Genomic DNA, 11,050 nt, shown 5'->3' on the forward strand with positions numbered 1-11,050 from the left:
GGTCATTTCCACCCGCATGAATAATGAGGATTAGCGGGGCTGAAACAGTGCGGGACAACAAAACCACTTCTGGCAACACCTGAGGCCATGTAAGGCCCCGAATCCCCTTCCAGAACACATCCAGTCCACGAAGTCCAAGGCATCTTCCACCGGGGCGCTGCTCCGCATCCTGAGACGCCCAAAAAACATAAGAGTGGCCCAATATGCAGACCACCGGGTTTGTACCTATAAAGAAACACATATTAGAACAGTAATAACTCAGGTCGAATATAACGAGCAAAGCATGAGGAACGCCAACGACCAATCCTTTGAATTTCCTGATTGGAGAGGCCTGCGCGAGCAGCCTCAGTAGCAGCGCCAAACCTAAAGGAATGGGTACCGAATTCCGCCGGCTGTAAGCCCAGATTGTGCAAGCATTTACGAAAAATGGACAAAATCTGAAAACGTGTGAGGGGGGAACCATCTTCATGGGAGAAAAAACAAAAACTGGCGCGCCGAAAGGAGAGATACGTAGCAACCAACGCTCTAGGACAAACCGGGCCCTGGATGGCGTACAAAGGCACCCAGGACCCAACACCCGCAGGGTCCGTTTTGGACTTCCTTATGCGAATGCGCAGGCCCCCATCACAATAAGAGACGTCGTCAAAACGCAAACCACCAGGTTTATTCTTTGATAAAGGGACCAGCTCACCAATACGAAGTGCGCCAAAAAACGCCAATGCGAACGCAGCTGAAAAAAGGGCAGATTCAAAAGGAGATGAGCAAAGGCGGGGAATAACTGCAATCAAGCGCTGCAACAAAACAATAGAAATAGGGCGCCTGCTCTCTACCGAGACTCTGCTTCTCTTCCAACCTTTGATCACCTGGCGGACGAAAAATACTTTTGTAACATCCGGCCAACCAAAAAGACGAAAATGAAAAGACACGCCTGAGAGGCGATGCTGCTCCACAGAACCTGAAACACCTGTCTGGAAGAGATGGAGTAAATAATCACATGTGACCTCCAGACGACTAGCATCACAAGACATAACCGGCTTATCACCTGCAAAACCAGACCACTCAGACCATGCCTTACCGTATGCTTGCCAGGTTGATTGTGTCACCGAAGATCTCATTAACGGCATCAATTGAGCTCCACTAGATCCCACAGGTACGATGGGCACGGAAGACCCTCCAACTGGGCTGAAGGGGATAGCTCTCTGAATGTCTGCCACTGAAAGCGAGAAAGCACAAGCATTATGAACGCCAGGAACATGGCGGGCACGCAGTAAGATATTTTAAAACAAACATTTTAATACCAGAAATCTGATAAGCCTAATAACCGGGAGGGAAGAAGATGTCAAGTAATTAATAGCATGGCCAACACTCAAATTATCAAAGCAGAAACATATTTTTTTATTGCGGAGCTCAGGGCCCCAAATGGCGACAGCCGTCACAATGGAAAAAAGCTCAAGGAGAGTATCATTACTTGTGACTGCGGAGCTGTGCCAGCATGCAGGCCATGGCTCCGCACACCACTGGTCACCAAAAATAACCCCAAAGCCAGAGGATGCCACCGCATCAGAAAAAAGGGGTAAATCGTCATTAAACACCTCCGGTGTCTGGAAGTAGGTCTGGCAATTATAGGACAGTAGGAATTCTCTCCAAACCATTAGATCCGAACGAAGGGGGGGCGTTATACGAATCCTGTGATGTGGAAGGCGAATACCCTTGGTGGAAAGGGACAAACGCCTAGAGAAAATCCTGCCCATGGGCATGACACTATATTCAAAAAATGGTCTGGGTCACTAGTATGGTGCTCAGGAGAAAAAGGTCCATATATATAGAAAAACCTCCGGCACACTACGATGCATCAATTGTATTTTATTTTCATAAATTGATAATTCAGCTATAAATAACGTTTCGGCTCTTGCCTTCTTCACAACTGAAATTTACATAACAAGACATAATGGAAAAATCAGTACCAATATTCATTCATTTGTCATATTGATATCAATCAAGTAGCATACTACATTACAAAAAATCATTTTACCTAGATGGTGTATTTGAATAATATCTGAAGAACATCAGACGCATGAAACCATTTGTATCTGGAAAAATAATGATAATGCCCACATTTTAGGAATCATAAGCATCAAGAGGAATATCCTAATAAATATATTAGGAAAAAGTTCATATATATTATATATATCTCAAAGAGCGTATCACCAATGTCAATCCGTGAACCCCACAGTAACATTGTTTGTGAACCAATGAATAATCAGAATAAAAAATGAAAAAGCGTCATTACCTTCATTATGACAAATAATACATGCTTATAGTTCTCAAAGGGGAAATGATGAACCGCTATGGAGCTGGAGAGGTAAGGTGAAAAAGATACTATCAGTGTAAAAGAATCAAATAATTACAAAGAAAACCGCAGCAGATCTTATGAGAATATGATCCAGAGTGACAGAGTGCCGCTCAACAAGGGGTTAACAAGGAGAATAAACATAACATACCTGTTTAGCTGGGAATCAGCGGTGAAGTGCGAGGTGAAGTGGCCGCGCTGGGGTTTAAATGTGCTGAGGGGCGGGCATAATTAATTAATTTCCTGTGTGTGGAACGCTTGAAAGTGAATGGCACGCAAGCCGCGCGTGCGCAGTGTACCCGGAAGTGCGCGCATGCGCAGAAGTGCAAAACAAATGAAAGTGAATCACGGCTCCCGGAATCTCATTATAAAGCGAAATTTATCAAGTACGCATCTGAAAAAGAGAAAAGATAATGGACAGGACTTTTTATAACCGCAATTAATCCTCTGTGTACATACTTATATAGTAATTTGCATAGTCATAAGAAATATACTTATGTAACTGAATACGTTTAGCCAATATGCATACATACATTATAATGTGATATAAAAATACATAATATACATAATGATAGGGGGACATAACTTTATAACCACAACAGATATTATTATAAGGAATTCTAGCTATAATATGTGCACATATGAGTGTGCAAACGCTATGTGCGTCCGCACACCCATATGTGCACCCATAATTCATATCACATATCAAAAATTATCTAACAGGATTCACAATAAACATTACAAAAACCTCTCATACTTATGAGAGAACCTTAACTGAAAAAAGGGGAAAAATAGAAAACAGATAGGACGGACCCCTCATCAATAATTCTCATACTCCCTATTGAGACCAGACGGGAAAAGGGTATTCAGAGTATGAATCCAATAAGACTCTCTTTCTTTTAATTTCTTAATCCTATCACCCCCACGTCTCAAAGGTGGAATATGCTCCAAAACCTGAAATCTCATCTGAGAAATTGTATGTCCATATTGGATAAAATGATGTGGTATGGGCAACATGAGTAATTTGCAACGAATAGTGGACTTATGTTTCCCAATGTGGTCTCGGACATGCTGGGTAGTCTCCCCAACATATCCGAGACCGCACGGGCACTTTATCAAATATACCACGTATGATGTATCACAGGTGAAAAAGTCCTTCAAATAGAAAACCTTACCAGTACGAGGGTGTGTGCATTGATTACCTTTAATGATATTGGAGCAATGGGGACAATGTAAACAGGGATAATTACCCTGTTTGGGTGTAGCTAAGAAAGTTTGTCTAGATTTGACAATTTTAGATCCTATGTCCGCCCTTACCAACATGTCTCTAAGGTTGGGAGAGCGTTTATAGCTAAAAAGAGGGGAAGAGGAGAATTCTGTTATCTGTGGATAAGAATTACGTAGTATCTGCCAATGTCGGAGAATAATGCCTTTTATAATAGGATGAAAAGGATGAAAAGTGTTAACACAAGTTATAAATGGTCCTATCCTTTTTGGTCTAGTGATTGAACTATAACTTGAATGATATGCAGAATCTACTATGGGCAAAGGATAGCCACAGATGTCGTGGGTGACTACTGGTATAATGTAAAAGGCTATTACGGTCTGTTGGTTTCACATAAATATCCGATGTAATGATACCCTGTGAGTTCAAATGTACACATGTATCAAGAAAATTGATAGTAGATGAATCAACGTGTTTGGTGAAGGATAAGCCATCGACTCTAGAGTTTAGATGACATAAAAACTCATCAAAGAGTAATTGGGAACCAGAGAAGACAATAAATATATCGTCAATGTACCTTTTGTACATTAAAATATGGTTATGAAATATGGGATGATTATATACAAATTGGGATTCAAAATGCGTCATATAAATATTCGCATAAGGTGGTGCAACATTTGAACCCATAGCTGCTCCTTTGGTCTGAAAATAAAATTGATCTTGAAATAGAAAAAAATTTTTATGTAAAACAATATCCAGCAAGTCAAGACAAAATTGTATTTGTAATGGAGAAAAGTCACTATGATGTTCCAAAAACCACGACATTGCTTGTATACCAAGATCATGTTGTATACTAGTATACAAGGAATTAACATCAAGAGTGGCGAGGAGTGTATCTGGAGGAAGTGGGCCCAAGGATTTCAATTGCTGTAGAAAGTCATCTGTATCTCTTAGATATGAAGGAGTCTTAGATACTAATGGAGTCAAGATACGATCTAATGTAATAGCCAATGGGGACAAAATTGAATCTATTGAAGCCACTATCGGTCGTCCAGGTGGTTGCCATAAATTTTTATGCACCTTTGGTAAGGTGTAAAACACCGGTATAACTGGATTCACTTTGTTCAAATAGCTAGCTAATTTCGTATCAATGACCCCATGAGTAGAATAAAAATGAATTCTATCCAATATCAATTTTTTGATGTCACTAGATGGATCACGCTGTATAGGTAAGTAAGTGGACGTATCAGCCAACTGAGTCAAGATCTCGGAGGTATAATAATTTTTATCCATCACAACTAAAGCTCCGCCTTTATCGGCTGGTTTGATAACTATTGTGGTATTATTTTTAAGAGACTGTAAAGCCTGTGATTCTCCTGGGGTTAAATTGTTTTTAATATGGAATTCTCCATTTTTAACTCTATCGGTAAATTTATCAATATCAGATTTGACCAACGAGATAAAGGTCTCAGCCGGATGGTAAGTCCGTGGTGGCATAAAGCTGCTAGGAATTGTGATATTCAAATCACGAAAAGAAAACTGTGATTCTGGTGAATCTGAGACTACAGGACTAGAATCATGAGATAATTGATTAAAGTGTACTTTCAGTCTAACAGATCTATAAAATTTGTTCAATTCTTGTTCTAACCGGAAAGTATCAAAGTTTGGTGTGGGACAGAAACTTAAGCCTTTTTGTAACACAGTGGATTCGATGGGGGATAAGGTATAGGAGGAGATATTGAGAATGAGGTCCGTCCTACCTGAGATCTCGTGGACATCCTTTCTCCGGGATGTATGTCCCCTCTTCCCCCTCCTCGTCTTTTTTGGAAAGTACGTCGTGGTCCTAAAAAAGACGCACTTTGTGATTCCATCTCACTGCCTGAACTGGCTGAAGATGAATAATCCGTCCTCATTGGAAACCGTCTCCGTTGTGGTATTTCACCACAGCGCCATCTGTAGACTTGACCACGCTTATAATCCTCTTCGTCTCTAGTGAATTTATTCCGTTTACGTTCTTGTAAAGATTTTTTATACTCCGAAATGGTGGAATCCATTTTGGATTTCATATTATTTAAATCAGCAGGAGAAAAAGTATTAGCGAGTTGTCCTTCAATAGTAGAGATCTGTTTGGAAATGATATCCAATTCTTTATGTAAATAATCGATGGTTAAAGTCATAAGATCATATGAACATTTGTTTAATATTTGTTCAAAGATGGTACAAAAATCAGCATTATCCGAGAAAAGTGTTGGGCGTAATGACACACGCAGGCCTCGTGGTATACGTTTGACCTTGTAGTATTCTGCCAAGGTGATAAGATGTAATTCCAGGGCCGTTTGTCGTTTAAGTTCGCGTTCATAATCTTTGGTCCTAGTTTCTTCACTCGGAGTGAAAAGAAATTGACCTGTAGTCGTCACACGTGAATGTATGGATGAAGTTTGCTCATCATTATATGAGAAAGTAATGGAAGACATTTTTCACTGAAAAATAGGTACTGTAGGAGCCCAGATCCAAAAATATCAATCGCAATATATTCAAAAAATGGTCTGGCTCACTAGTATGGTGCTCAGGAGAAAAAGGTCCATATATATAGAAAAAACTCCGGCACACTACGATGCATCAATTGTATTTTATTTTCATAAATTGATAATTCAGCTATAAATAACGTTTCGGCTCTTGCCTTCTTCACAACTGAAATTTACATAACAAGACATAATGGAAAAATCAGTACCAATATTCATTCATTTGTCATATTGATATCAATCAAGTAGCATACTACATTACAAAAAATCATTTTACCTAGATGGTGTATTTGAATAATATCTGAAGAACATCAGACGCATGAAACCATTTGTATCTGGAAAAATAATGATAATGCCCACATTTTAGGAATCATAAGCATCAAGAGGAATATCCTAATAAATATATTAGGAAAAAGTTCATATATATTATATATATCTCAAAGAGCGTATCACCAATGTCAATCCGTGAACCCCACAGTAACATTGTTTGTGAACCAATGAATAATCAGAATAAAAAATGAAAAAGCGTCATTACCTTCATTATGACAAATAATACATGCTTATAGTTCTCAAAGGGGAAATGATGAACCGCTATGGAGCTGGAGAGGTAAGGTGAAAAAGATACTATCAGTGTAAAAGAATCAAATAATTACAAAGAAAACCGCAGCAGATCTTATGAGAATAGGATCCAGAGTGACAGAGTGCCGCTCAACAAGGGGTTAACAAGGAGAATAAACATAACATACCTGTTTAGCTGGGAATCAGCGGTGAAGTGCGAGGTGAAGTGGCCGCGCTGGGGTTTAAATGTGCTGAGGGGCGGGCATAATTAATTAATTTCCTGTGTGTGGAACACCACGGACTTACCATCCGGCTGAGACCTTTATCTCGTTGGTCAAATCTGATATTGATAAATTTACCGATAGAGTTAAAAATGGAGAATTCCATATTAAAAACAATTTAACCCCAGGAGAATCACAGGGTTTACAGTCTCTTAAAAATAATACCACAATAGTTATCAAACCAGCCGATAAAGGCGGAGCTTTAGTTGTGATGGATAAAAATTATTATACCTCCGAGATCTTGACTCAGTTGGCTGATACGTCCACTTACTTACCTATACAGCGTGATCCATCTAGTGACATCAAAAAATTGATATTGGATAGAATTCATTTTTATTCTACTCATGGGGTCATTGATACGAAATTAGCTAGCTATTTGAACAAAGTGAATCCAGTTATACCGGTGTTTTACACCTTACCAAAGGTGCATAAAAATTTATGGCAACCACCTGGACGACCGATAGTGGCTTCAATAGATTCAATTTTGTCCCCATTGGCTATTACATTAGATCGTATCTTGACTCCATTAGTATCTAAGACGCCTTCATATCTAAGAGATACAGATGACTTTCTACAGCAATTGAAATCCTTGGGCCCACTTCCTCCAGATACACTCCTCGCCACTCTTGATGTTAATTCCTTGTATACTAGTATACAACATGATCTTGGTATACAAGCAATGTCGTGGTTTTTGGAACATCATAGTGACTTTTCTCCATTACAAATACAATTTTGTCTTGACTTGCTGGATATTGTTTTACATAAGAAAATGTTTCTATTTCAAGATCAATTTTATTTTCAGACCAAAGGAACAGCTATGGGTTCAAATGTTGCACCACCTTATGCGAATATTTATATGACGCATTTTGAATCCCAATTTGTATATAATCATCCCATATTTCATAACCATATTTTAATGTACAAAAGGTACATTGACGATATATTTATTGTCTTCTCTGGTTCCCAATTACTCTTTGATGAGTTTTTATGTCATCTAAACTCTAGAGTCGATGGCTTATCCTTCACCAAACACGTTGATTCATCTACTATCAATTTTCTTGATACATGTGTACATTTGAACTCACAGGGTATCATTACATCGGATATTTATGTGAAACCAACAGACCGTAATAGCCTTTTACATTATACCAGTAGTCACCCACGACATATGAAGAATGCATTACCAATATCTCAGCACAAAAGAGTGGCCAGGATTGTCTCTTCCCAGGACCAACGACTTGAACGACATAAGGAAATGTCCAACAAATTTCTACAACGTGGCTATCCTTTGCCCATAGTAGATTCTGCATATCATTCAAGTTATAGTTCAATCACTAGACCAAAAAGGATAGGACCATTTATAACTTGTGTTAACACTTTTCATCCTTTTCATCCTATTATAAAAGGCATTATTCTCCGACATTGGCAGATACTACGTAATTCTTATCCACAGATAACAGAATTCTCCTCTTCCCCTCTTTTTAGCTATAAACGCTCTCCCAACCTTAGAGACATGTTGGTAAGGGCGGACATAGGATCTAAAATTGTCAAATCTAGACAAACTTTCTTAGCTACACCCAAACAGGGTAATTATCCCTGTTTACATTGTCCCCATTGCTCCAATATCATTAAAGGTAATCAATGCACACACCCTCGTACTGGTAAGGTTTTCTATTTGAAGGACTTTTTCACCTGTGACACATCATACGTGGTATATTTGATAAAGTGTCCGTGCGGTCTCGGATATGTTGGGGAGACTACCCAGCATGTCCGAGACCGCATTGGGAAACATAAGTCCACTATTCGTTGCAAATGACTCATGTTGCCCATACCACATCATTTTATCCAATATGGACATACAATTTCTCAGATGAGATTTCAGGTTTTGGAGCATATTCCACCTTTGAGACGTGGGGGTGATAGGATTAAGAAATTAAAAGAAAGAGAGTCTTATTGGATTCATACTCTGAATACCCTTTTCCCGTCTGGTCTCAATAGGGAGTATGAGAATTATTGATGAGGGGTCCGTCCTATCTGTTTTCTATTTTTCCCCTTTTTTCAGTTAAGGTTCTCTCATAAGTATGAGAGGTTTTTGTAATGTTTATTGTGAATCCTGTTAGATAATTTTTGATATGTGATATGAATTATGGGTGCACATATGGGTGTGCGGACGCACATAGCGTTTGCACACTCATATGTGCACATATTATAGCTAGAATTCCTTATAATAATATCTGTTGTGGTTATAAAGTTATGTCCCCCTATCATTATGTATATTATGTATTTTTATATCACATTATAATGTATGTATGCATATTGGCTAAACGTATTCAGTTACATAAGTATATTTCTTATGACTATGCAAATTACTATATAAGTATGTACACAGAGGATTAATTGCGGTTATAAAAAGTCCTGTCCATTATCTTTTCTCTTTTTCAGATGCGTACTTGATAAATTTCGCTTTATAATGAGATTCCGGGAGCCGTGATTCACTTTCATTTGTTTTGCACTTCTGCGCATGCGCGCACTTCCGGGTACACTGCGCACGCGCGGCTTGCGTGCCATTCACTTTCAAGCGTTCCACACACAGGAAATTAATTAATTATGCCCGCCCCTCAGCACATTTAAACCCCAGCGCGGCCACTTCACCTCGCACTTCACCGCTGATTCCCAGCTAAACAGGTATGTTATGTTTATTCTCCTTGTTAACCCCTTGTTGAGCGGCACTCTGTCACTCTGGATCATATTCTCATAAGATCTGCTGCGGTTTTCTTTGTAATTATTTGATTCTTTTACACTGATAGTATCTTTTTCACCTTACCTCTCCAGCTCCATAGCGGTTCATCATTTCCCCTTTGAGAACTATAAGCATGTATTATTTGTCATAATGAAGGTAATGACGCTTTTTCATTTTTTATTCTGATTATTCATTGGTTCACAAACAATGTTACTGTGGGGTTCACGGATTGACATTGGTGATACGCTCTTTGAGATATATATAATATATATGAACTTTTTCCTAATATATTTATTAGGATATTCCTCTTGATGCTTATGATTCCTAAAATGTGGGCATTATCATTATTTTTCCAGATACAAATGGTTTCATGCGTCTGATGTTCTTCAGATATTATTCAAATACACCATCTAGGTAAAATGATTTTTTGTAATGTAGTATGCTACTTGATTGATATCAATATGACAAATGAATGAATATTGGTACTGATTTTTCCATTATGTCTTGTTATGTAAATTTCAGTTGTGAAGAAGGCAAGAGCCGAAACGTTATTTATAGCTGAATTATCAATTTATGAAAATAAAATACAATTGATGCATCGTAGTGTTCATGGGTATGACACGGCAAGCAAAAACTAAGAGCCCAAGCAAAGACTGCATTTGCCGCAGTGTAATGCTGCGAACAGAACAAAAGCCTTGAATGGGCTCAAGGAGCTTAGCAACCTTCTCCTTTGGGAGGCGAAAAAACATACTGATGGAATCAATTTCAATTCCGAGAAAGGACAGCGAGGTCACAGGACCAAAAGTTTTATCGGCAGAAAGGGGAACACCGAAAAAGGACATAAGTGAACGAAAAGAATCCAAAAGGGTCAAGCAGACCTGGGAATCCCGAGGGCCAACAAACAAAAAATCGTCGAGGTAGTGAATGACAGATCGAATTCCCGTTTCAAACCTGAGGACCTGTCGCAGGCGGCGGGGCTCTCCGCTCACCACGCTCGGGTCCGGCGCTGCTGCTGCTCGGTGGCTCGAGCGGTGGGCCGGATCCGGGGACTCGAGCGGCGCTCCTCGCCCGTGAGTGAAAGGGGTGGTTTGTTGGTGTTTGGGGATGTCGGTTTGTGACGCCACCCACAGTGTGTGCTGAGGTTGGGGCACCACCGCTGCTCTGTACGGGGATCCCGGGAGCGATGGCAGGGAGCAGCTGAGATGTTTCTCTCCCCTCCATGGGTAGGGGATTTTGGTAGTCCCGGGGCCCGGAGTTGTTATTTGTTTGGTGGATTGCGGGGCCTGGCCAGGTGCAGGGTCGCGGGGCAGCGCAGTGCCAGACGGCACGGTGGTACTTACTCAGCCAGTAACGCACACAGAGTCTCTGGTAAAA

At 39.8% G+C, this 11,050-nt stretch overlaps 3 long non-coding RNA genes across 3 annotated transcripts; 1 reads left to right on the plus strand and 2 right to left on the minus strand.

Annotated features, from left to right (window-relative positions):
• Positions 1-2,032: 2,032 nt before the first annotated feature.
• LOC142243875 (uncharacterized) lies at positions 2,033-2,561 on the minus strand. Its single transcript, XR_012724406.1, has 3 exons — positions 2,502-2,561; positions 2,291-2,354; positions 2,033-2,090 (listed from the first exon to the last, which is right to left on the minus strand). It is a non-coding gene; the product is annotated as an uncharacterized LOC142243875 (long non-coding RNA).
• Positions 2,562-6,374: 3,813 nt separating this feature from the next.
• LOC142243876 (uncharacterized) lies at positions 6,375-6,903 on the minus strand. The gene is made up of 3 exons (XR_012724407.1): positions 6,844-6,903; positions 6,633-6,696; positions 6,375-6,432 (listed from the first exon to the last, which is right to left on the minus strand). It is a non-coding gene; the product is annotated as an uncharacterized LOC142243876 (long non-coding RNA).
• A 2,658-nt stretch (positions 6,904-9,561) lies between these two features.
• LOC142243877 (uncharacterized) lies at positions 9,562-10,090 on the plus strand. Its single transcript, XR_012724408.1, has 3 exons — positions 9,562-9,621; positions 9,769-9,832; positions 10,033-10,090. It is a non-coding gene; the product is annotated as an uncharacterized LOC142243877 (long non-coding RNA).
• Positions 10,091-11,050: the final 960 nt, after the last annotated feature.

This window comes from Anomaloglossus baeobatrachus, chromosome 6, assembly GCF_048569485.1.
Source record: "Anomaloglossus baeobatrachus isolate aAnoBae1 chromosome 6, aAnoBae1.hap1, whole genome shotgun sequence".
Classification (NCBI taxonomy): Eukaryota; Metazoa; Chordata; class Amphibia; order Anura; family Aromobatidae; genus Anomaloglossus; species Anomaloglossus baeobatrachus.